This window comes from Typopeltis vanoorti, chromosome 8, assembly GCF_054136105.1.
Source record: "Typopeltis vanoorti isolate ZY-2024b chromosome 8, IOZ_Tvanoo_1.0, whole genome shotgun sequence".
NCBI lineage: Eukaryota > Metazoa > Arthropoda > Arachnida > Uropygi > Thelyphonidae > Typopeltis > Typopeltis vanoorti.
This window is the reverse complement of record NC_143556.1, coordinates 41,897,423-41,924,889: the sequence shown is the minus strand read 5'-3', so window position 1 is coordinate 41,924,889 and position 27,467 is coordinate 41,897,423. Positions and strand designations below refer to the sequence as shown.

General features: G+C 33.8%; 1 protein-coding gene across 5 annotated transcripts in view; it reads left to right on the top strand.

The window, feature by feature from the left end:
- Nucleotides 1-12,157: 12,157 nt before the first annotated feature.
- Nucleotides 12,158-27,467, top strand: part of LOC150103947 (uncharacterized) — a 28,590-nt gene continuing 13,280 nt past the window's right edge. The window contains exon 1 of one of the 5 annotated variants that reach the window (XM_090397187.1): nt 12,158-12,279. The gene's annotated coding sequence lies outside the window, so the exon portion shown is untranslated. Of the gene's footprint in view, nt 12,280-12,301; nt 12,565-14,270; nt 14,341-14,652; nt 15,039-27,467 lie in introns of those variants that run through there. The other 4 variants (XM_090397186.1, XM_090397188.1, XM_090397185.1 and 1 more) reach the window with 4 other exon arrangements.

Sequence of the window (27,467 nt, the reverse complement as noted above, 5' to 3'; positions counted from 1 at the left end):
TAAGTAAACCTGTAGTACTGTGGATGGGCAAAGGACTTTTTTCCCCATTTTTATCAATTTTATATATATATTTTTTTTAAATTTTTATTTATTTTTGGATAGTCTGGAAACCCTAGAAATCAACCATTGAACTTTTTCAGTGAAGTTTATTGAAGAGCCATTTCAGACCTTCAATAAGCAGGATGATGTCTCACACTGGGCACTGAAATTCATCTTCCATCTAAATACATGGAAACATATTTTCTTATCACCTTGAATGATATCGAACTTTGATATAACATTATAAGTAAGACGTTTATTTATAAAAATTATATGTAATTTTTGAGTCAAGTATTTTAATGGTATCAATTTTTTAGTAAAATTGATACCATCTATTAGTGTTGTGAAATCATAATTATGGAAATAGGAAAGGAGAGACGATAAATATTAAAACTTAGGATTAAGATAATTAGTAATGAGCAATAAAAAATAGTAAGAGATTAATGAATAATAGTATAGAAAAAAACCTCCATTGCCCCATATTATCTCTGAGGTTTGGTACCCCAAGCTTACTGATGCAGACTATATAAGGCATACCACTAAACTCTATACTTCTGAAGGTGGCTGTACCAAAATGTTCTTTCAATGATTTGAAAGTTTATAAACATAAACTTTCAAATCATTTAAAAAGCTTTTGTTGTTACTTCAGTTTACATTTTAAATTTGGTTTTACCATAGTTTTTTATATTTCTATTTTAACTCTTATCTTATAAGTTTTGTTATTGTCATGTAGCACTATCATAATAGTTTTATTTTATTTATTTACTCTTTCCATATTCTGAATTCTTTCAAACTTTTATTCCATTGTTTTTAGTACATTTTTACTTTGAGTTTGACTTTAATTTTTTTTTATTCCATAATTTTACATCATTTTAAAATTTATAACCAAATGCCTCTCTTTCCCCCAATGTATCTCAATCCCAAACTAAGAATTCCACTCTTACATTAATACCAAGATAGGCCAATGATATCATTATTTTCATTAAATGCCTTCCTTCCATTAATTTAATTTAAAGCAACTATAGCGTAAAAAACCTTTCATTGTTGTTATTACAAAAACAGATTTCATTCATGAATTATTCACTTTACAGAAATAATTTTCATGCATTGTTTAATAAGCATCCATACAAAGGCCATGTCTGTTTATTAATTATATTCTTTATGTAAGTAATCTCTTTTTGGAATTTTTATGTTTTCTTATGTATCATTAAGAAAACCAAGTAATGATGACTGCTGTCTGACTTAGAAATGGACATATTTACTCTTTGGTATTATATTTTTTGTGTTTCATATCCTTTAGAATAGTTTTACAATTAGACTAAACATTGGAGTACTTGCAGTATGCTAAAATACTTTTTTTTCCAAATTATTTTAGCATTAATACATTAATAATTTTTTTAATAAAATTACTTTAGCATGTTGCAAAGTAATATTAAAAAAAGATATGAGTTCATATACAAGTTTTAGAAGTAATAGTTCTTTTGGAAATATCACCGCCCACTATTCTTCAAAAATTAATTAGGGCTAAAGGAGCTGTGCATAGTCCCTATGGAAAATGAAAGATATTATAGGGTTTATTTATTTTTACATCACATCTCTATTTAGAATTGTTACTTAAAAAAGAAACCTTGAAAAAGTTTTGCTTAAACTCTTAAACTGAAAGATTTAAAGTAAAACTTTGTGAAATTTACAGATTTTCCTGTTCAAAAGGCTGTTCAGGAAAAGGTTCAGGTAATATAAACCTTTTCCTGAACCATAGGAAAATGGTACAGGAAAAGGACCATTCCTGAACCATTTTCCATTCCCAATATGGAGCGACATTTTTTTTAGTCTCTGTCAAGAATATGACTATTAAAAAAAAGTATAGCAGGACTAATAAAAATAAGAAAATGTATTACAAATTATTAATGCATAAATATTATAACATAGTGGAACATATAAGATTTAAAAGAAAGAAAAAGAAATTAAATAATTTTATTTTTCCTGATGTTTTTATTTATGACAATTATTCTAGTATAAAAAGAAATCTTAAAATTAAGCAGTACACATAAGAATTTAAAAAATTTATAATTTCTTGCAAAATTAGTGCTATATCATACTATGATGGAACTTTTTGTAGTACCATATTTATCAGTCTGATTAACCATGCAACCGGCCACATGGCTCAAATATATCAAAAATATATGCTTCATGTCCATATCATTTTTTCCATAATATCCAATTGTCATATCAATTTCGACAGACACTTTGCATCCATAAAATTATGGACATATATACACATCCAAGCCAGTACTGTGGTTAATAATAATAATAAAAAAAAGATTACTTTTGGTTGTCTTCAGAGCATTTCACTTAGTACAGCATTGCATACTTTACAAAATAGTAAAATATCTTTTCCTTTATGTAGAACTAAAAACACAACATTCTCTTATTTGATGAAGAATGGTTGGTGGTCCCTCAATCCTTGAGACATTAATCATTAATTACATGACATGTCCAATTTACATCTCTTTGTAAGTCTTGTGCTATTAATTCTGAACTAGTATCTCTTGAAATATTGTGTCTAGATAAATTAAAATTAATGTTGTTTACCTTTAAAATTACCAGATAACACCATCTACATTCAGCATTCGAAAGAAAATACTCCTGACCAGCGCCTAGTATTCCATGGAACATCATATCAATGTGATAATTTTCATGTCTACTCCTACTTTTGCTGTATTCTAATAGGGAGTTGTTTTTTTTCCAACTCTCCAATATCTCACTATTTCATTATCCTGATGTACAATACCCAGTATAGTTTTCACTTAGCTGGAATATAAGAAATTTAGTGATATATCCATTTAAATCAGATGGTGATGGTATACAGGGGAAACTGGTGAGTCCACACACCAGATTGGAGACTGAATCCCAACTATATTCCTTGGTATACATCATCCATACAAGTCATCATAAAAACATTTGATATCATTGTGGATAAAATTTCTCAAAAAAAAAAAATAATAAAAGAACAGATTCTTATCAGCTTCCACCATTTGGCAGATCTGCCATCAAAGTGGCACAGCTTACCATCGGGAGAATGTTATTGAAAAGGAGAGATACGACAGTGCTGGGATCGTGTTGTGGGGAGGCATTATTCTTAATGGATGCACTAAGCTACAAGTGCTGGGAAAAGGGACCATGACTGGCAAACAATATTGCAACTAGGTTCTTCAGTGTCATGTTTGATTGTTCCATGGTGCTGAAGGCGAAGAATTCACTTTTATGGATGACAATGTCATACATTGAGCAGTGGAAGTTGGTCAACTGGTAGAGCCTCTGCTACTAATGGGGCTCACACAAAAAGTTAAGCAAGTCTGAGCAGGGTTAGTAGTTGGAAGGGATTAATTCGTTCAATGCTGTTGGCACATTCTCCCTCGATGAGTCTTTGGACTCCCTGGAGGTGTCACATAATAATAATAATATTCTGGAAACACGATACTAATTGAATTGAGTGGCTATCACACTCCCCAGATCTCAACCCCCTAGAATACATTTGGGATGCAATGGGGAGATCCATTGCTGCTCGAAATTTCCCTCCAGAAAACAATGCCTTAATGCTTTGCTCAGGAGGAGCAGTGGGATGGTTTGCCTCATAAACTCCTGAATCACTTGGTGCTAAGCATGGCACAACATGACACTGCATCACAGTTTTGGGGTTGACATATTCCATACTGAAATGTCTGCACATAGTTTCTGTAAACACTGTACATTAATTCCTTAACTACATCCTTAGGAAATGTGTAACTTTTGTCAAAATCGCATTGCAATTTAATTTGTACAATATCTATAAAACATTTTTGTGTAACATAATTTATTAGTAATCTTGCAATAAATTTATATCCACATATGGTTGTAGTCATGAAAATTTTTTTATACATGTAGTGTAAAAATGTAGTTTGACCTGAGCATTTTGGACACCAGCATATTTCATTCTTCTAAATCTGATGTCATGCAAAAATTTAATGCTGTGGGAAAGGAGTACAAGCAACTTCATGTGCAGCAGGTATATAAGGAACTGAATAAACTAGATGTTAATAAGGCTGTAGGATTCGATGCCATTTCACTGCATGTTTGGAGCTAACAGATTTTACATAACTTTAATATGAGTCTTGTGCTCGGCCAAGTTCCAAAGGAGTGGAAAGAAGGCAAACCTGTTTCAATTCATAAGGGATTGAGTGATAAGACAGGCCCTTTGAATTATAGGTGACAAATGCATTGGACAAGGGAAATGCGCGCGCACGCACGCACACACACACACACACACACGTGTGTGTGTGTGTGGTGTGTATCCCATGGATCTGTTTTGAGCCCATTGCTGTTTAATTCGTATGTACATGATATTGGGAGAGATCTGAATGGTGATATTCAGTTATTTGCAGATGATGCAAAGTTGGGGAGAGAGGAGTAGAGTGGGTTGATGCTGTGGTTTTGCAAGAAGACTTGACTACACTGGCTGAATGGGTAAATGAGTGGGAAGTTAATTCAATGTTGCGAAGTGTAGGATTTTTAACTTTGAATGCAAGGATGGGATGTAGAGTTAACAGTCAGTGGAAATATCTTGGAAGAGGTAGAGGAGATGAGTGATCGTCGACAAGGACGTAAAATTTCGGGAGCATTGATAAAATTGCGAGGACAACGCAGCTGATGATGGGAATGATGCTGTGGGCCCTGACTTATGGATGTCATGGTTCCCTTGTATAAGGCTTATCAGGTCACATGGATTTCTGTGCATAGATTTGGCCACCTGGTTTTTAAAAATATGCAGATGTTTTGGAATAGGTTCAGAGACGATTGACTAAGGTGGTTTCTGGTCTCTGAAATGTTGAGTATCAAGACTGACAAAATGCAATTTGCAGAAATTGGTAGATAGGGAGGAGAGGATATAATCGAAACATAAGCTTTAAGGAGTTATTAATAGATTAATGTGGAGGTGGGAGATTTTACATAGAATTGGTGAAGATGGAGAGAACATCCCTGGAAGCTATATAAGGAGAGTGAGCAATGGGGTAAGGAGTTTTTTGTGTGGTGAGTGATTGGAATGCATTGCACGAGAGCGGGGAGACACTGAAAATCTTTAAAGCGCAGTATGATAAACTGTACAGGGCGAGTGTTTTGATTCTATGGAGGTTTAATAATAATAATTGCACGTTTTTTTTTTTTTTTTTTACAATGCACTTCATATAATTTTGATACGTGAGTTTTCCTTTTGTCTATTTTGAGGAAGACGTTTTGAGATGTAACCCTCCTTGGCTACTGAAGTTTTTATTAGTTATAAAATAAATTTCTTTAGATTTGAAATATTTCTAATATAAATATATTTGACTAGACAGACGATGCAGGAAGTAGAAAAATTCGACAATCACAGGAAGGATAAAAAAAGTGAAGAGCAAATGGAGAGTTAAAAATGAATTCTGAAGCAGGTAAAAATTGAGTAGTGATAATCAGTAAGCAAAGTAAAATATTAAAAAAAGAGGGGATTTTATATAGATATATGTTGATGCACTTATAAAAATGTCACTAGTGACTTACTACGGATCTTTCTGAATCAATACTCAAAAATATAACGAAAAAATACAATAAAAAAACATGGTAGTTCTCGTAGGTAAAGATGATTTAATTAGTGATAAATACAGTATGAGAAGGATATTACCAGATAATAGTGCTGAATTAAGAATAAGATAATAGTGCTGAATTAAGAATAAGTATTATAGGTGACAAATGCATTGGATAAGGGCAATGCATACACAGTGCTATATAGAGGTCTGAATGGTGATATTCAGTTGTTTGCAGATGATGCATCAAATCGTTGTAATGACAAACGATTTGATGCGCTGGCTATGTAGAAGTGAATGCCTCCCAGTTTGAGTTGATAATGGATTTATATGAGACTGTTTTCACTCGAATGCGTTTGGTATTAGGAGTCTGGAGAAATTGGTGTGAGACCAAGAGTAACTAGATCATAATGGTAGGTGTGAGAATCTACATAAGACTGACAGTTGTGCAAGTGTTAATGACATTAATGTGCATAATCATAAAGCGATTATTGTGTGCATGTCAGGTTCGTATTTTTTTGTAAGGATGTCTTCGTAAGTGAGGTATTAGATGCTACTAGATATCTACAACTTTCAGATATCTATTCCAGGAAAATCTGGTAATGTCTTGATTGAATTACGTTATGGTTTAAGATTGCTTACATTAGTGAAACTTAAACATCCTTACATAAAAGTATGAACCTGACAAGAACACAATCATCCTTTCATCGTAATCGCTTTATGATTATGCACATTAATGTCATTAACACTTGCACAACTGTCAGTCTTATGATTCTAACCTCTCCCATTATGATATAGTTACTCTTGGAGTGAAAACCCCAATACACGGTACTAATGTACTATAGGTTGATCAACCAACCTGTCGTGTATGGAACTCAACATAAAAAAAAAAAAAAAAAAAATCCTGGCCCTTCGAGTTAGTGTGCCCATTAAATAGCTCGACATTTTTTACGGACATATTGGAAACAGAATTGGAAAAAATAATATATCGTTTTAACCACCTCTAGTCTGCTCTTTCCAATCAGCCGGTATGCTTCGTGATAACTGTATTAGTTCGTTCTTGCGTAGATGCTGTTCTGACGAAACGGTGAAAATCGTGGTGTTTCCAGTACGACCCGGAAACAAAATGGCAAAGCTTGTGTTGACGATTGCCACCACTCGAAGACAGGAAAAGATTCGCCTGCCTTGTAAACATGTAAAGATTGTATTGAGTTAAGGGGAGATTATCTTGAAAATAAATCTGTAATTACTCTTTATTTTATATGAATTTTGTTTCCTTAATGGGTATGATGTGTATCGAGTGTAATGGATACAGTACTTTTAAGAAAGAGGAGTTGTGGTGCTATTGATATGTCCATTAGGTGTAGAAGTTATGATTAGAGTATTAGTAACAATTTTCTATATATCAGCCAGCTCGAAACTAGTATCAGGTGGACTCTACTGAGATCAAATACATGGTGGATGTGTTATTACAGACCTAGTGGATCAGTTGCTGGAGACTGAAATGCATCGCCAAATAAACTTGACGGGTACTAAATGTGTATTCAAGTATGTATGATTTTTTTTTAATTATCAGAAGATTGGGTAGCGGAGAAATTTTATGATAATGAATTCAGATTTATTAAACTGTTAGGCTACTTCAAACTGCATCCGACGGGCGAAACTGGAGTGTTAGGTCAAAGACTGTTAGATCTGTTAAGCAAAGCTAAGTTCGAATATGAAAAGCTGACTGCGTAATCCAAGCAATCGACAAAAATTCAAGCAAAATAAACAATCAGTGCAAAAAAAACTAAATTTGGATAGTAGATGCAGAAAACATTGGTCGGTAAATGAGAACCCATTTTCTTGAGCTATCAACTTGTATGCGACAAAAAAGATCAGTGCTATCTCTTTATTGGATGAACAAATACAGATGTATGACGAGAAGGTACTAATAACTTGCGTAAATTAGGAATTCAGCAATAGACACCGATGGGATATAAGCATGTATGCTAAAAGAGTGTTCTGAGCAGGTTAGGCACTTGACCTGTGTGTTATTTGAGGACTTGGAAAGAATGTATGATAATCTCATCGCATGGGGATGGTGAAAAGACGCAATTAATCGGCCGTTCATATCTGAAGTGGTGGTGAAGAGTTGGTAAAAGTTTGCGTACAGAAACGCGTCGGAAGACAATCTATACTTTGCAATGAATGAACAGCATGTGTATAACGAGTCATGTTTGAGTAACTTCGAATTTTGTACTATTATGCTTGCGATAGATAAATGGAATGGATATTCATACTTTTGGATTTTGCTTAGTCTTTTGATATAATACAGCATCGAAGGCAGTTGTATAAGTTGGATTAAAAATCCTATCCATCCATTATCATCATTATTCATTTGAAAAAGATGATGGCTGAGGTGAAAAAAAAAAAGTAGTATATAAGGATGTGAGTCTGCAAGATTTAAGATGCTTGTTGGAGCAACCGAGGGATCAGTGTTTGGTGCATTCAGTGTTTACATTTATGCCATTAGGAAGAATTTAACAGGAGACATAGCTGTTTGCTAATGATGAACAGATAAGTAGAGTAGAAACAGAAATGCGGTTGATATGCAGCATTTGTGAATTGGAATTGTGGGTATGTAGTAATGGTAATCTGTTCGGTGTGATGAGATATCCAATAACGTATTGGGTAGAAACTGATCAGGATTGCTGTTTTAGTAGATGAGAAGTTAAAGTCTGGGAAACTCTGTAGCAAAGACTTCAATACTGAAACAAACAGTGACATGTAAGTGCGAAGCCTCGATGGACTTCACCTATACTAATGTGTGCATATCTGGTCAACTTTTCCAGTTGACCAGATATTCAAGGAAGGACTGCAGACGATGGAAAAATAAGATACTGACAGATAATATTATGAACTTGCAGCTGGGTTATTATGTAGAATGCCAATAGATGGAAATTTTATTTTATGGAGGATAGAGAGAGAGGGGGCATCCAGAGAATTTAATGATAAATACAGTTCAGAAAGGGACGAGGAGTACATTTTCCACTCAAAAAGCAATGCATGATTGGAATAGCTTGCCTTTAGATATCTTTTTTTTTTAAATTGATCCATACATGAGAGGTCGAGGGACCTATAAGCACATCAGTGCCTAGTGTGAGCTGTAGATAAGGACCAAAATAGAAGTTTATTTATTTATTTTATTTTATTTTTTGAAGAGTTGCAAATCGTAGGTGTTTGGGAACACTTCATGAGGACAGAGAGAAGTGGACGGAATAAAAGATGATGAATAGAAACAGGTTCGGTATATTTGCGACAAAAGCGAATCTCCTTTATGAGCTAATCCCATCAGAAAGTTTATGAATCCCAGAAAACCTTTGACCGCTGGTAGAAGTGAAACATTACCTCCTTCGATAAGTCCATGACTGCCTATAGGTCTCTGGTAATAATAAATTAGTACTTGACTTTAAGAAGCCAAAAGGCTATTTTACCGGCGACATAAATTAAGTTTAAGGTAGATGGAAAATCCCGTATTATTCTACAGCCGCGTACGAAACAAGTTTCGTACCCGACTCATGTTATCATTCAAGGAGTGGGAGGTGTGATTGAAGTCTGATTACCGGAATAATGAATAACTGACCATTTAGAACTGTATATTTAGACATTTATGTACATTTAATCATACAGATACAACATTTATTTTACAAATGATATTCTATCTTTTTCAATTTAGCAACTTGAATACAAATTCTACCCCACAGTTCTTCTTTATGAACTGGTCAATAACATCGTCATAAAAAGCTGGTTGTAACTTAATTTTCCCAAGCAACACGCACACTTGTAAAGGCTGGCTGAAGCTCACTGACTAGAGCTACTTTGACAGCGTATGGCCTGTGTTTAAACAACAGAGGGAGACGACGTGAAATGGCTATGTGCACATGAAATCACAGTGCTGCTGCGATGACCTGGAAGCTCCTACAACCGAGCAAGCCAAGGTGTAGCTTGCTCGGTTGTAGGAGCAATCGGCTTTCGATACACAACGCAAAGCTCAATTATTGCCGTGCAAGCTTAAGATCTTCTGTCTACAAAAATAAAAGCCTAAATAGAATGCTTATAAATGCATGCATTTATTAACAAATAAATATTACTTCTTTCTCAATTAATGAACTTGCGCAGCAAGCATAGAGAATTCGCCACTGTTAGTGGCGTTGTGCCTTCAATCTTCAATCCAATCTTCCATCAAACTGTGCGTTAGATTGAAGATTGGCTGTCTGTTAGGTATCAGCAGGTTGTGTATGGGGTGAGCGATATCCCAGAAGAGGAAAGTCACTAGTGGCGTGCCCCAAGGATCTGTTTTGGAGCTATTGTTGTTTAATTTGTATGTAAATGACACTGGAATGGGCTTAAATGGCGATATAGAGTGGTTTCCAAATGATGCAAAGTTGGGGTGAGTTATGAGAAGTAGAGCATTTAGTTGAATGTTGCAAAGCGTAAAGTTTTAAAATAAATTTGGAAAGCGAAGGAGGGATGCAGAGTATAGGATTTATGGAGATAATTTATAGGAGATGGAGAAGATGAAAGATCTGGGGATGATGGTGGATAGCAATTTGAAATTTCGTGGACATTTTTATAAAATTGTGAGGACAACACAACGGATTATGGAGTAGAGAACACTGACATGTAGAAGTATGTTTTGATTCCATTGTACCAGACTTTGATCAGACCGCATATGGATTATTGTACACATATTTGATTGCCTGGTTTTCAAAAGGATGATAAGATGTTGGAGAGGGTCCAGGGACGAATGACTAAGTTGGTATCTGGTGTCTGGAATGTGTAATATGGGGAAGATTGAGAAAATGCAAGTTACAGAGGCTAGTGGATATAAGGAAGAGGGGAGACATGACCAAGACATATAGGTTGGTAAGGGTCAATTAGCAGTTAACGTGGATGAGCTGTTTCATAAAATGTCTGGAGACAGGGGGAGAGTGAAAGGCCATCACTGGTAGTTGTATAAGGTAGGTGTGAGCAAGAAGGTGAGGAGTAAATCTTTTTTGCATGGAGAGTGGTGGGTGATTAGAATGCATTGCCTGAGAGTGTGGCGAGGACAGGGACAGTGAATGCATATCAGTCGAGGTATGATGTATGAGAGTGGGATAATCCCATGATGAGTCACTTGACTGCATGGAGGTTTGTTAACTACACACTTTTTCTCTACACACTTATTTATTTATTTACACTATATACATTACAAATTACATTACAAATCTCCCAACCATGCAATCCTGCATGGTTGAGAGATTTGTAATTTATAGGTTCTCAGATTTCATAAGTCCCCCACCAAGTGATTCTTAAATCTTTGATTCAGTGCAAACAGTGCAATTAAGCTTCTTAATTAACTTTCTCTAATCAATTTACTGCCTTCCACACAGATATTATGTTTTCTACTACTTTCTGTATCTGTAGAGAGCATATTAAGTATATTGTGGAGTTTATGTCAATGCAACCCTAAAATCGACATAATTTTCCTGGTGGAAGACCGATAATATTGATAATAAATTTAGAAGGCGCTGACCTTTAGAACTGACAAGTTGTATAAGATAGGTTTTTTTTTCACTCTACTGTGATTCTATTAGGACACATGCAGCAACTAATCACAATCCATTTCCCCCCCTTGTTTTCTTTTACTGTTGTCCATTGGAACAGCCTCAGTTATTACAATATATTTCTGTTAAGGAGTTGTCTCCCAGTCTTGAGTTCAAATGCTGATCTTCTCTTTTCTCTTTCTCTCTCTCTCTGCTCTTCTTCTGCTTCCTCCTCCTCCTCATAATTCTATACATCCAGGACAATCATTTAAAAATTGATTACAAGCAACATTTGTCCTGGGTAGTTTTGTCACAATTTTTTTTTACGATTTTTGTTTTGCCTCCACTCGAACATATACAGTTTACTGACAATATATACTAGTGATGGTGGTGGTGGGCAGTAGATGGAGCGTAGCTGGAGGATTAAGTAAAGGGGGAAGTGAGATGTAGTGGAGTACTGTGCCCTCCCACGATGAGTCCTTGAGGTGTCCTTGGAGTCCTTGGAGGTGTCCGTAATAATAATAATAATAATGTTTGGTTTCCATTTCTCTTGGAGGCTACCGCATAAAGTATTTTGCAGACTTTTCCATGAATATTGCTGACAAGATTCCTCGTCTCACGCTAAAACTAAGTATTTTTTCGAATTAGAAACTGATTTTTGTAATTAGAAACGCAACACCTTAAAAATGGTTAACTATTTAAAATTATTTTGAAATTTGAAAATTGTCGGCACAAAAATAATTCATATAGTGATATTTCAGTTATAAAAACAAATATAACTCCAGCTGGAGTCATTTGAAACACCTAACCCATTTCAACCTCTCCATATGAGTGTATTATTTAGATCTGCTAGCAGATGGAATTACCACCACGCAATAATAATTGTTTTACAATGAACAAAGAGTGTAGCAGTCAATCTTTGATAACAGTATCTCCTACTGATAGCTGATACGAGCCACGCCATTAATCACTTGTTACACAGTTCGTGCTCACACAAATAAATGCAAACCGAAGGTTATTTCCGGCTAAAGATAGTACTGTAATTAACATTCTTCTATGTGTCTCATATACTAAAGGTGAGCAACGCTATCGTATTATAAAGATGAATTATTTATGGACAGTGTCCATATTCTTGTTTGTAATATTGATTGCATTGCTATATCTGTTCAGTTTGAGTGCAACTAATGTCTGTTAAATCTAATGTACTGTAGCAAAAGTATACTGAAAGCGGAAGCATTCTACGATTAGATTAGTGAATTCAGTTATGATGTTATCATGTAAGTCGCATTAATACAAGATGGATAACAACTGAAGGATATCTTGCTTAATTATTCTAAAAATACACCAAATGAAAGATACAGGTATGAAAAATCATTTATTAAATAAGATAGGTATATAAGTGGCAGGTAGCATTAATTGTTAAATAAATATTGTGAAAGCTTTTACAGACACCTAAAAAAAGATGATGGTAATAGAAACGAATTAAGCATAGCTAGCTCATCGGGTATAATTTGCAATAATCAAGCTATGGCTGCGGGAAAAAACAAGTATTTTGCGAGTGTATATTATGTATTTATTAATTTACGGCATCGCTATGGAGTCCGTAGACTAATCCGGATGTGTGACACCTCCGAGGGCTCATCGCGGGCGGATACTCTACTCCACTCCGCTACACACACTCTCACCGTCTATCCTACTGCTTAATACTACCACTACACACAACTGCCATCAACGCCATCTACTGCCCATCACTACCACCAACAGCTTTTTTTTTTTGTCTGTAAATTGCGTGTGTTTGATGGCCGATTTACCTGTACCACGATATAAAATACGAGTTTCCAGGAGGAAAAAACCTGCTACCACCGTATGAAATCGGCTAATTCCCTTCAATTGAAAAAGCCCATATAAAGATTCCTCTTGTCACGATGAGAATCGAATTCGGGCCTTTTCCAATCGAAGGACACAACGTACCGCACATTGAGATCTTCACAATTTACGCGTACATTGTAAATCCAGATATGTCTGAGTTCAACTCAGACATACCTGAAAGGCTGCTGTACACAATCCAAATATCACCTCAAACGACTCAGGTGCGATTTGAATACTGTAGAGCTCCCACTGTTCGAAAAAAAAATTCATTGGATGATTGCGATATTGAAGGGTGATGAGTCAACAGATGGGACTACATCTGAAATCTGTTGAGTATGGACAATGCTTCTCCTATTTCATTAGCAGCCTTTTCCCTAATTCCCGGGAAATGAACACCTAACATTGACGTTCCGTACACACTGTGAACGTTTAATGAAAAATCATTGCAGAGGGCGCCTCTGCTCAGTTGATATCGAAGTTGCCCTTTGATTGCAAAGACTTGAGTTCAAATCCATATAGATTGCGAAGAATCTTTATATGGTCTCAGGCAGATGGGGAAGGATTTTCCCAAAAATAGAGTGTTTTCAACATGCACTTAACAAACATAAACCGCTTGCCTCATTTGCGTTAGGGTCCATAAATCCTAACAGTCCATCTCTTTTAAGCAAATCATTCAGCACATTGGGAGTGTGGAAACAGATAGATTATTAGGAATTATAGCGAAGCAAATAATGTCAGTTGAGTGAGAAATTAACATGATCGAACTCACTACGAGATTTTTTTTTTGATAAAAGAAGACGGGTCAAAATAGCTGTCTTCTTATCACCATTTAGGAATATCTATGCTGGGTAGTTGCCTACAATTACGGCCAAAGGAGGAGCAATTATGTATTGAGGTAAAACAATACAGTATCCGTATGATTTTTGCACCGTATTATATATTTTCGAAGTAGTAGTATCAAGTACGTTGTTGAAATAATATAACCAGTCCACTTTTGATTATTTTCAGTGCCCTTCTAAGTTTTGGAATATTCCATTCAGTTTAGAAGATTACTTCAATTCATTAGGGAGGGTTAACGTACAACTTTATGGATCAGGATTAGTCTTATAAGTGTTGTAGACAAGATAGTGAGGAAAATAAAATAGGAATTATATTTCTCGAGGTCCCAAGGCCGTCGGAAGGGGGTGGGTGAAGTCAGTACTAATTAATTTACCTTCAATTGAATTATTACCAAAAAGGGCATTGTCATTACCAGCTAAGCTATAGAAGTACAGTATTATATTTCCTACTTAAATTTATGTATGATTAAACATAATTCGTTTTATTTTATTTTATTATATGTATAAATTGTTTTCCTGTATTCAGTTATTAAACGCCCTGAGAAGTTATTATTTTGTATAAGTGCACTATTGAAATTTTATTGTAGGGTATAATCTAATTAAATGCTGGATATCTTATTCCGCGTGATGTGTTTATTTATATCGTAACTCCACGAAGTGAACTGCAAATAAACATGTACTGTGATACTCTTGCAATAACAAGCTGCGTAGAACTGAAAAACAGTAATAGGGAAATGAACAAAGAGCGTTCGTTGGCGCATCAACAAGACTGATTTCTTTCTCCACCTCTCCCTGGAGAATATAAGATAGAGTATTTCATTTTAATTTAAATTTTTTTATATAGTGTTATATGTTTCCGATAGGCTGAAATATACGTTTTATGGCACCATTAGAAAGTGGACCATTGCATCGCGTTCTGCTACAAAGAAAGAAATAAGATTATTTGAAAGAATAGGTTAGTGTTTGATCAGATTTAATATGTTTTCATTATCGTTGAGATGTCTGACGATCCATTTCATGATGTTTGGACATTCCTTGATATCCTTTGGTGGTGGTTATGAGATAGATTAGTGTAGTATGTAAACTGGCATCCTTTGACGATTCCTGGGTCTTCATAGAAGTGCCATGTAATGATAATAATGATTTATTTATTTATTATATATTTATTATTTATAAGATTTTAATACATTAATAACATTTATTTATTATTTATTTAGGTTTATTTATTATTTATAATATTTTAATATATTTATAATATTTATTAATTATTAATATTATTATTAACGAGTATCACCATTATGTCCAAAGATTCATTGCTGAAGTCCCACAAATAAAAATAATATTATTTTCTTCTTTTCTTCCTTCTTCAAGACGGGATGAGTTCTACAGGGATAAGAGCCTTCCACTGTTCTCAGTTCAAAGCAAACTCTTTCTAATATCAACAGCTTTGAATGCTTTTTAAATGTGTTAAGAATGGTTGAGTTAGGAATATTCACTTTTTGCAGCACTTTTGCATTAGCCTTATGTTCTATCCAATGAGTTCTGTTGATTTTTCTTTAGTAATTTGTTTCAAAAGCCAACAGTTTCCTCTCTGTTTCTTTTATTTTAAACGTCCAACTTTCTACCCCGTAGAGAGCTGTTGGTAGTAGTATATTTTGTAGGAATTTTGTTTTTCCAAATTTTATTCAGCTTATTCATCATAGACTATGCTATGGAGAGTCTGTGATTTATTGTTGCTATATAATTTAAATTTGAAGTCCAATATGCGCCTAGGTAATTAAAACCATTAATTTGTTCTATGGTTTCCTGATTAAGTGTTACGATATCTTTTTTTCTTAATTTTCATCATTTTTGTTTTACATGAATTCATAATCATATTATAATTTCTGCAGGTTTCTTGTAATTTTGCAAACTGGTATTAGAGATTTGATTTGTTATCTGTTATAATTATTACATCATCTGCGGATATGATTGTGTTATTGGTCTTCCATAGCTTTTACTCCTTTTGTTGAGAACAATGCCTCTTTAATGAGTCTTGGATGAATATGTTAAAAAGATATAGGGAGAGGAGACACATCTTTGCTTGACCCCTCGTTTGATGTCAAGTTTTTTAGTTGCCATATTTTTATATTGAACTACTGCGCTTATATTCTGATACAGTTTGAAACAAATCTTACTGTTTCAAAGTCTGTTTTCTTTCTTAATATTTAAAAGTTTTCCTCAATTGACAAAATGAAATGCTTGTTTAAAATCCACAAAACATCAATAAAGGTCTTCCTCCCCTTGTCTCATGCGATTGAACATCATCTTTTATGTATAGGCAAGATTTTGCCTATTTTCTAATCATTTGGAACTGTCCCAATGAAAAGAATATTATTGAAAAGTTTGGTTAATTGTTTAATCAGGTCCACCATTGTTGTGGAGCTCTGTAGGTTCATCAATTCCATGCGCTTTTGATGATTTCATTTGATTAAGTGAACGAATTTCTTCTTCTTCTTCTTCCTCCTCTAGGATTATGAGTGCTGTATCTTTCTCATAGGTCGGTATAAGTGGCTGAAAGTCTGTATCTTTAAAGATACGAATATTAAAGAAGTAGTACCAGATCTCTTCCATTTCTCTAATATTACCAGTTACATTATCTTGTGAATCTTTCATGGTGAGAGGTGAAGGAAGGTCGTTGGTAATCTCTTTAACTGTCAAATAGAGATTTGGATCCATGACATAGAAGGCTTCAGTACATTTGTCTGCTTTGTCATTCAGCCAGTTGCATTTTGGCACATCCTGTCTGGTTTTTTAGGTTTCTGTAATATATTCTGATTTGGTCTTATATAATTTATTCAGATGTTTATTAGCCTGTCTTGACTGCTCCCATAATCTCATTACATGTTATCCAGTGATTATTTGGTTTATTGTTTTTCTAAAAATCTTTCAGCTGAATTGGTTATAATAATTTTCAGAAAGTTTCATTCATTTGGAACGTTAATTTCTTTCTCGTTTTGTCTTTCCTTTATTCATCGACTGAACTCATTTTGATATACTGTTTTAACAGTATCCAAGTGGAATTTTTCTGATTCCGTTTGAAGTGCTTTACGTTGTTTCTTATTTTGTAAAATTTTAGTCATAAAAAAAAATCAGCTAACGCCTTTTTATTCCCGTATACGGGGAGTAGGTGAGGCCATTTAGCCCTATCTAACTTTTTGGAGACTGAGTGGGAAGTTCAATCTCCACTGGTACCAATCAGAGATAGATGGCCCAAGGCTATCACTAATTAAGCGGTACTCAGTGAAGAGAGACAACTCAAATATGCCGCCATCTCGTGGTCCCTAACCCTAACACAATATATTTAATGTCTGAAATAATGTGGGTTCTACGGTCGATTTTCTTGAGTTTACAGGACGAAAAACCCGAGTTTCCAGGAGGAAAAACCTGCTTGCCCGTGCCAGAGATCGACTAACTCGGGAACCGGTCGAAAAAAGGCTTAGAAAAATTTCCTCTAGTCGCCGACTAGACTCGAAACCAAGTCTTCCTTCATGCACCCAAGCACGGTGGTTGGCAAACGCCACATCCACTGATTGTTATCTTCTCAGCTCAACATTTATTTCACAGTAGGGATATTTATATATACATATTAACACAATTATTATATTAGATATTCTTTCCAATACAAATAAATAATTATTTATTCTTATTTCAAATGAAAATTAGATCAGAAAGAAAGAAAGAAAGAAAAATGTTTATGCTCAAATATTTATGATCACAGCAAACAAGAAATTCATCAGCATTTTCAGTTTTGAAATTCATCGTTTGGTATCATTTAAATGAAGAATGGGTCTGGCTATTAAGTTCGTTAATGTTTTTTTTTTCTCTTCCAATAATGAGTATTATTTAATATATGCATGTTGATTCACTTGATTTTATCTGCACACTAAGATACCTTTTTTCTACAGCAATCTTTTAAGAATTTTAGTAACGTGTTTGTTTTTAATATCTAATGTCTCTCTGTAAAATAACCAAATTTTTTAGTCTGTTGGCAGTATCTACAGATATAAACACAAATTGTGACTTTTCAGGTGAACTCTACTCCACTAAAATTCTGGCTATTAATTTAATACCTGATTCCTTTTGCTTCCAAGAGTTGACAGTTTCTTGAAATATTTGAGGGCTTGCATGAACAAATAAGACTCTTAATTCACTGAGTGGATTTTAAAAAAAAGTCTCTGGTTAGTTTGTGGCATGAAATTTCACAAAAAAATCTTACATAAATTTGTATAACACATCAACAACACCCAATTTGTTCATTCTAATTTACACATGTAATTTGAGTAAAAATTTTATTTACAATTGTATTTACTGAATCTAAAATACAGAAAATAATTAAAGTGAAAAATACAGTCTTTTTTTGTCCTTAATCTGCTTATTGTTAATTTATGCTGTTATTCAAAGGTTCTTCCCATGGTTGCAAAATTGCCATCATGTGTGGTTTTCAGCAATGTGACTCTCATCTGAAAGTTTCTTTGTTTCTGATCATTGGAAATTTGTTATTGTAGTAAAATTAAAGGTCACATTTTTATTATTTTGAAACCAATACATATATTTTTGAGCATTATTAAAAGCACAGAAACATTCGTCATGTTTCCAAAAGCATTTATTTTGTTTTCACGTTTTGGGCATCCAATTTCATTTAAATCAAGAACAGGTCTATCTGACAACCTTGTTAAGGTTTTTGATTTTTCTCTACCTTTGGTGAGCAATGTTTGATATTTGCATGTTGATTCTATCCAATTTCTTAGTTTGTCCAGAGATAGTGAACCAATTTCCCAGTTCAGCTGATGGCTATATTTTATTAACCAAAAATTCGTTTATTAACTCTTTCAGGTAATTCATTCCAACTACAAGGTGATTTTGTCAATGCATATCTTACAATAATTCCATCAGAAATACAAATTTCTTTAGGAAATAAATTTGAAGTCTTATTTAAAGGAAATTGAACATCAATTATGCCAATGATAACTGAAAATTCGTATTTTTTAACCACTGTCGATTTTTCATATTCGTTTTCCTTCATTCTTCTTCTTCTTAGATTACTTCATATGGCACCACAAATAAATAGTTATTTAATTATTATTATTATTATTTCACTGATTATTAGCTCTGATCTTATATTTTATGTTAACTTTCTGTTACAAAATTCTAAACAATTTGAACTTTTCACAAAGAAACTTTCAAAGAATTTTGTGGCTCACCCATTATTTTTACATTACTGAACACAAAACACCACAACACAATACAGCAGCTGCAGTGGATGAATGATTACCTAAAGTCCAAAGTCACTTGACTCTGGTTTTTTTCTCATAGTACTGTTTACCCTCACTATGCCCTATGCTGACCGTTCCTTCAAAAATGAACCTTTTGCACAGATGACTCAATGACATGTTTTTGTATGCTGTTGGATATACTGTTAGTGTGTTTTTATATTACTTTGTGTGGGAAAAGGTAAACTTTGTATTTATGTTATCTGGAAAGTGCAAACATTTTCTATAACAAACTTTAAGTGTATAAGACATGTTTTTAGGTTAAATTTGCTGTCTCTCTGTAAAACCACCAAATTCTAACAGTTCGGATTTTTGAATATATGAACGAAATGTTTTCAGATAACTCGAACAATGTCAATAGGTAGCATTAGACCATTTCTAAAATAATCAATTACATGGATATTAGTTTTCACCAATTTTTTCCCCATTCCTGGCATTAATTTCACAGTAGTGATTTTTTACAATAATTAAACAGAATTACATTAAGGTATAAAGTTTTGGATTTAAATATCAATTTCTAATCAGAATAACTGAGTAAAAATTCACTGTGGAAAAACACAAAACAAAAGTACACATCTTTGTTCATTTAAGTTTACAAATGCATATTTTATTTTGCTGAAATACTATTTACAAGTATATTCACTGATAAAAATTTGAAACATGTAATTACCTAAAAATATTTCACAATATTTAGTTTACACTTGTAACATTTTCCAAAAAGTTCAATGAATAAAATTTTCATTACTCACTGTTTCTTGGTTACATTACATCAAAATAGCTGGCATACAAAAGAGGTTTTAATTCAGATGCCATGGTAAGCACAGCTCCATACATTTGATATTGTGTCAGTCTGGAAATGACACCATGCCTCCCTAAACTTTCTGTGTATTCTTTTGTCATCAAATATACACAAACAGTTTTTGTAAAATGTTCGTAAATGTCCCAAAATAAAGAATCTTTATCGAATTGGATAAAATCTTGAAAGTCTAATTTTACCATTGATGAATTTAAATGATTAGTGATAATTTTCCCCATGATACAAATAGCTGGTAATTCAGTTTCCAAAAATAGTAAATGATTATCAATGTCATATATTTTTGGTGAAAATCTCTCAGCTTTTTACAACTAATAGAAAAAACTATTTCCATCAGCTCCTGTATCATCAAGTATCAGTTCCCCATCTTGGCATTTCAGAATATAACACTCACCGAGGTCCATTTCGTAGTCAACTCTTCTTTGCAAGGATATTAGACCACTTCCTGCATAACTTTTCCCAAGTGGTCCTGGATAAATACATCCCACTGACATGTCTTCTAAAATAATAATCGATTTCCATCCTTTTAGAGCTATGTGAAGAGTTTTGTCTCGTGTTATTTTCCTGAAAGAAGAAAATTTCAATGACTTGTGGCTCACCTATAATTTTACTTTACTTTACTTTCCTGGATACAAAACAACACAATACAATATGATCGCTGCACAGGATGAACAAATTGGCATAACTGCAAAGACACTTGACTCATTTGTTTTTTCTTATAGTACTGTTTACCTGACCCTTAACCCTGACCGTTCCTTCCAAAATGAAACTTTAGTGCAGATGATTCATGGACATGTTTCTACATGCTGTTGGATATGATGGTGATGTGAGATTATCTTACTTTCTGATATCATTGGGCAAATCTTATCTCTGTGGCTCAAAATCAATATGCATTTGTAAACTTAAATGAAAAGAGATGTGTGCTTTTGCTGTGTTTTTCCACAGTGCATTTTTTCTCAGTTATTCTGATTAGAAATTGATAAATAAATCCACAACTTTATACCTTAATGCAATTCTGTTTATTTATTGTAAAAAATGACTACTGTGAAATTAATGCCAGGAAGGGGGGGAAATGGTGAAAACTGATATCCACGTAATTGATTATTTTTGGAATTGTCTAATGCTACCTATTGACATTGTTCGAGTTATCTGAAAACATTTCGTTCACATAACTGAAAATCTGAACTGTTAGAATTTAGTGGTTTTACAGCGAAGCAGCAGATAATCGAACCCAAAAACGTGACTTAAACACTTAAAGTTTGGTATAGAAAAATGTTTGTACTCTCCAGATAACACAAATACAAATTTTACTTTTCCGCATACAAAGTAAGATAAAAACACACCAACAGTATATCGAACAGCATACAAAAACATGTTGTTGAGTCATCTGTGCAAAAGGTTCATTTTTGAAGGAATGGTCTGGATAGGGCATAGTATGTGTACACAGTACTATAAGAAAAAACCATAGAGTCGAGTGACTTTGGACTTAAGGTAATCGTTCATCCACTGCAGCTGCTGTATTGTGTTGTGGTGTTTTGTGTCTGGTAATGTGAAAATAATGGGTGAGCCACAAAATTCTTTGAAAGTTTCTTTGTGAAAAGTTCTAATTGTTTAAATTTTGTAACAGAAATTTAACATAAAATATAAGATCAGAGCTAATAATTAGTGAAATAATAATGATAATAATAATTAAATAACTATTTATTTGTGGTGCCATATGAAGTAATCTAAGAAGAAGAATGAAGGAAAACGAATAAGAAATATCGCGAGTGGGTGAAAAATATGAATTTTCAGTTATCATTGGTATAATTGATGTTCAGTTTCTTTTGAATAAGATTTCAAATTTATTTCCTAAAGAAATTTGTATTTCTGATGGAATTATTTTAAGATATGCATTGACAAAATCACCTTGTAGTTGGAATGAATTACCTGAAAGGGTTAAAAAACGAATATTTGGTTAATAAAATATAACCATCAGTTGAAGTGGGAAATTGGTTCACTATCTCTGGACAAACTAAGAAAATTGGATGAGAGAATCAAAATGCAAATATCAAATATAGCTCACCAAAGGTAGAGAAAAATCAAAAAACATTAACAAGGTTGTTAGATAGATGTGTTCTTGATTTAAATGAAATTGGATGCCCAGTATGAGAAAACATAACGTGTACTTTTAAATGCTTTTGAAAACATAGCGAACATTTCTGTGCTTTTAATAATGCTCAAAAATATATGTATTGGTTTCAAAATAATAAAAATGTGACCCTTAATTTTATTGCAGTAAAAAATTCCCAAAAATTACAAAGGAAAAAAATTTCAGTTGAGAGTCACATTGTCAAAAACCACATGATAGCAATTACACAACCATGGGAAGAACCTTTGAACAACAGCACAAAATTAACAATAAGCAGATAAAGGACCAAAAATAAGATTGTATTTTTCACATTAATTATTTTCTGTATGTTAGATTCAGTAAATACATTGTAAGTAAAATTTTCACTCAAATAAAATGTGTAAATTAGAATGAACAAATTGGGTGTTGTTGATAGGTTATACAAATTTATGTAAGACTCTTTTTGTAAAATTTCATGCCACAAACTAACCAGAGATTTTTTTTTTTGAAAAGCAACTCAGTGAATTAACAGTCTTATTTGTTCATACAAGTATTTCAAGAAACTGTCAACTCTTGGAAGCAAAAGGAATCAGGTATTAAATTTTAGCCAGAATTTTAATGGAGAAGATTTGACCTGAAGTCACAATTTTGTTATTAACCAGTCGTACTGAAAGTATGACTTAGAATTTGGTTATTTTACAGAGAGACATTACTTAAATATAAAGAGCTAATAAGCTTCATTTCAGCAATGAAAACATTACTTAAATTAAGGGGATATTAAATCCCACATAGTTTTAAAACCGAATAAGAAACTCAAAGATTGGAATCAGAGAGTTTCTTGCCGAATATAGTAAACTATAAAGTATCGGCGACACTAGCGTTAGCCAATGCAAGTGATCCATAGTATTGTACTACGTACTAGAATCACTTGCATTGGCTAACGCTAGTGTCGCCGATACTTTATAGTTTACTATATTCGGCAAGAAACTCTCTGATTCCAATCTTTGAGTTTCTTATTCGGTTTTAAAACTGTGGGATTTAATATCCCCTTAATTTAAGTAATGTTTTCATTGCCGAAATGAATCTTATTAGCTCTTTATACTTAAGTAACTTAATGGTTGCACCTGTTTGGAAAATGAAAACTCGTTTGTAGAGTACATAAGTTCTTTTCGCTATACACTTTGGTATTAGGTCTGGCTACTCACTGATGAAGCCTCAAAAAAGGCTGAAACCGGTCTGGGTAGTGACCTCCCTCCATAATGTAATAACAGCATACATTTCCTAGGAAATGTGTTTTTACATTATGGAAAATACCTAAGAATAGCGATCTGAACTTCCCCCACCTTTGCAACGAGTTGCCTGGTATTGTACTACGTACTAGGATCACTTGCATTGGCTAACGCTAGTGTCGCCAATACTTTATAATTTATTATATTCGGCAAGAAACTCTCTGATTCCAATCTTTGAGTTTCTTATTCGGTTTTAAAACTATGTGGGATTTCATATCCCCTTAATTTAAGAGAGACATTAGATATTAAAAACAAACACGTTACTAAAACTCTTAAAAGATTGCTGTAGAAAAAAGGTATCTTAGTGTGCAGATAAAATCAAGTGAATCAACATGCATATATTAAATAATACTCATTATTGGAAAAGAAAAAAAAATATTAACGAACTTAATAGCCAGACCGATTCTTCATTTAAATGATACCAAATGATGAATTTCAAAACTGAAAAAGCTGATGAATTTCTTGTTTGCTGTGATCATAAATGTTTATTTGAGGTGTAAACATTTTCTTTCTTTCTTTCTTTCTTTCTTTGTGATCTAATTTTCATTTGCAATAAGAATAAATAATTATTTATTTGTACTGGAAAGAATATCTAATATAATAATTGTGTTAATATGTATAAATAAATATCCCTATTGTGAAATAAATGTCGAACTGAGAAGATAACAGTCAATTGGGACTAACGGAAACGAGTATATATATATATATATATATATATACTAGGGGGGCTATGCCCCCTGTCACCTACAGAGCCTAACCCCCGAGTTCTGGACTAATAGGCCGATTCTCCTTGAATTCTGATGACTCAAATTTGGAAGACTCGACACTCCCCTGAGATTCAAAACGTTTCAAAAAAAGTGACATAAAAAGGCTTATCATTTTATATATATAGTGTATGTATATATATACAGTATATATGTATATATCTACACTGCATATATATATATATATATATATATATCGACTATAATTTAATTTAATATAATTGAACATCGACTATAGCACTGCTATATGATAGCCGATATCATACTGCATTGTCACATTGCAGATGATGTTGTCGCTGTGATTATTGTTATGCAGTCAGTGCCCAAAATGTCAGATCTCAGTGATTTCCAAAAAGCAATGAACAATGGAGTGCTGCTTGCAGGAACTGACCTAACCAAAACGGCAGAAATCGTAAGTGTATTACGCGCCACAGTATCGAAGATTATGAGAAGGTTTGGAAACGAGCAAGACGTTGTCTCCAATCAGTTCTCCAAGGTTTGATCACATTTTCCACGTGCAACATCACTGGCACAGTTGGGACATATTTTGCAGGAAGAATGGTCCCAAATTCCATTATCTTATGTACATGACTGTACTGACTTCTATCAGTCTATTCGACCTCGAATTCATTGTGTTTTAACAGACCGAGTCGAGCGTATAATTAATAAACTATTAATAAAAAAATTCTCCAAAAAATTGCAGATGTTTCCATTATTTTGATACCCCCCCTCTATGTGAAGAGTTTGTGATATACAATGCGCATCATAATTTGGTTGATCATCGAAAATATAGGTTTCAGTTTGTAGCTACTAATGTTTCTTTTTTTATTTGTATTTATGTATAGGAGTGACTAATGCAATTTTTGATAGATTAGGTATACTCTTATTCGAAGATATTGTTTAACAGTTTAGAATAACTTAACTAAGGCTAGTTGACTGTCTCTTGATATACTTGAGTCTGATTCTGTGTATACTTGGCCATTTGTTGTGGTTTCACGGATTCCAAGTGATGGTTCTTCCTTTATTAGGGTCTGGAACCATATTGTCGATAATAACGTTTTATATGGTCTGCGAAATATGTATTGTATATTTTTGTCTAACAGTTAGCAAAGGATTCCACTGAGATTCCAAATAATAAATTTCAGAATAATAATAATAAAAAAACATTGTTTTAAAACCGAATAAGAAACTCAAAGATTGGAATCAGAGAGTTTCGTGCCGAATATAATATAATAAACTATAAAAGTATCGGCGATTACTAGCGTGAGCTAATGTAAGTAATCCTAGTACAAACTCGGGCAACTCGCAGCAAAGGTGGTAAAGTTCTGATCGCTATTCTTGGTATTTTCCATAATGTAAAAACACATTTCCTAGGAAATGTATGCTGTTATTACATTATGGAGGGAGGTCACTACCCAGACCGGTTTCAGCCATATGTGTAAGTAAATCCGGCTCTAAAAATTCGGACGATCCCTAGACCACTCAATAGTGGGCGAAAGACCGTACATCTCAGCGTTGGCTCCACTCAGTGATGACCTTCCACCCACCACCACCACCGAGCAGAACCGCTCATATTCCGAAGAAAAGCATTCACCGACAAACCCCCTCACCGGTGTGTGCCTGAAAACACTTTCCCCGGAGACTCAAATTGCTCTCTTAAGACAAAAACTTTAAGAGAGCCAACTCATAATAGCCCCCCCAACGATTTCAGCCTTTTTTGAGGCTTCATCAGTGAGCAGCTAAACCAAATTAATACCAAAGGGTTATTAATTAAAGCTTGATATCTGTAGAGTACAGTGTAGGGATAAGGTGTTATTGAGTTATTAAAGCTCTGATCATGGCAGGAGCGTGACAGCAATAGCCGAGCCTCAGTTAGAACTTCATTGGCTACAGCATTGACACGCATTACCCTCCTCATCTCACGGTCGATTAATCACCTCCTCTCTTCCCCTCACCAAAGGGTATAACGAAAAGAATTTATATACTCTGCTATACGAGTTCTCAAAAAGGTGTCCCATTAAGTTACTTAAATATAAAGAGCCAATAGGCTTCATTTCGGCGATATAAACATTATTTAAATTAAGAGTATTAAATCCCACATTGTTTTAAAACCGAATAAGAAACTCAAAGATTGGAATCAGAGAGTTTCATGCCGAATATAGTATAATAAACTATAAAAGTATCGGCGATTACTAGCGTGAGCTAATGCAAGTAGTCCTAGTACAAACTCGGGCAACTTGCAGCAAAGGTGGTTAAGTTCTGATCGCTATTCTTGGTATTTTCCATAATGTAAAAACACATTTCCTAGGGAATGTGTTTTTAATTACATTATTATATTTTCGATAATGTGAAATGTGTAATATAAAAACACATTTCCTAGGAAATGTGTTTTTACATTACACATATAATTTGCAGACGAATTATATTTGCAGTGAGGACAGGTTTTTCTTCCGCTTCACTATCGTTTTCTGGATCTTCGACGATATCTAAAGTTAATCAATATCCAATAATATCATCGTCACTTAAGGCATTATCCACAAGCAATTCCTCTACATCATTCTGACCTTCTCCACCAACCTTCTCCACCAATTTCATGTGCCAAGATAATGATTTCAGCTGATAATGTAGATGTTTGAATGGTTACACTGTTTGCAACACATGCGGGCTAAACTGTTTTCCAGCAGGCATTGGTGCATTGTCATCAATTAATAAAACTTTAAAATCGAGAGCCTTTTGCTTCATATATGTTTTTACTTCTGGTACAAAGTAATTATTGAACTATTCAGTAAATACAGCAGTTGTTACCCTGGCTTGTATTAGCCATCCAATGTACCGGCAGCTGTTTTAGATCTTTGCCTTTTAGAGCATGTGATCTTAGAGATCAATTTACTAGGAGGGGTTTCAACATTCGATCCCCTGATACATTGCTACAAAGTAACAATGTTACTTGACTTTACTTGCTTTGAACCCACTTGCTTTTTTCTCAGACTTTGCGATGTATGTTCGACTAGGCATTTTCTTCCGAAACAATCCTGTTTCGTCAGCATTAAACACTTGATCGGGACAATATCACCATCTTCAATAATTTTGGCTACTTCTTCATTTGCTGTTACAACCTCGCCTGTAATCTTCACGTTATGAAGTGCATTCCTTTTTAAAAACACGGTTAGCCATCCTTTGCTAGCCAAAAGTTCTTTATCAGTCTGAGAAGTGGAAGTAGATGGCTCCAATTGTGTCATCTGTTCATTAAACTGAAGAGCTTTTTGT